Source organism: Coregonus lavaretus (genome assembly GCF_964263955.1).
Source record: "Coregonus lavaretus genome assembly, chromosome: 2".
NCBI lineage: Eukaryota > Metazoa > Chordata > Actinopteri > Salmoniformes > Salmonidae > Coregonus > Coregonus lavaretus.
Window position 1 is genome coordinate 58,613,387 of NC_139989.1, and position 830 is coordinate 58,614,216.

Below are 830 nucleotides of genomic sequence, written 5' to 3' on the forward strand. Positions count from 1 at the left end.
GGGCATCCCTGTTAATAAGTACAGTATGTAGGACGTGCACATCTTTTAGAAAAGCATTTAGACAAACTTAATTGACCTAAAGAGTCTGATTGAGATGCACTTATAAAAAAACATAATTGAACTAAAGAGTGTTTGACCTTGAATATAATTAGTTTCTAATGTTACAGCTCTACCTTTTCAATTCTCAGTGAGAGACTCGTCCTACACACAGCTTATAAGTGTGGCTTTGTCATACAGTATGTCGACATTTTCATTCCAGACTAACCAAATGTGGTTAGGTTACGAAATCTTCTTTCGAGGAAAAAGAGAAGCCCTAATAATAAATGTGCAGAAAAGTGGTTATAAAAGCGACTGAGTTAAGCACTTAAAGAATTTAACTCCACTCCAGAGAAAGCTATCGTCTCAGACAGATTAACATTTTGGAATTTACTGGAACTGAGTGGAAAAGTAGCCTACTGGTCTGATTGATCTTAGTCTCTCCTTTGCCTTTGTCTCTAAGCAATCACTGATGGTTCACCGTCCTCCAGAACAGGATAAATGTTTCTGGTTTGTATAATGAAAATGCTACATTTACAGATCCTTGATGTCTTTATTATTTGAGTTCCTCAAGGCTCTGTTCTCGGACCACTAGTATTCTCCTTATTTACCACCTCTCTGTGATGTTATTGTCAACAAAAAAATATTGAATCCATTTTGAATTCAGGCTGTAACACAACAAAATGTGGAAAAGGTAAAGGGGAATGAATACTTTCTGAAGTCACTGTATGTTGGCACTTTTAGGGTTAAGAGTCAAACCAAGCTGAAGAGGGTGAATACGAATGACATGCAGG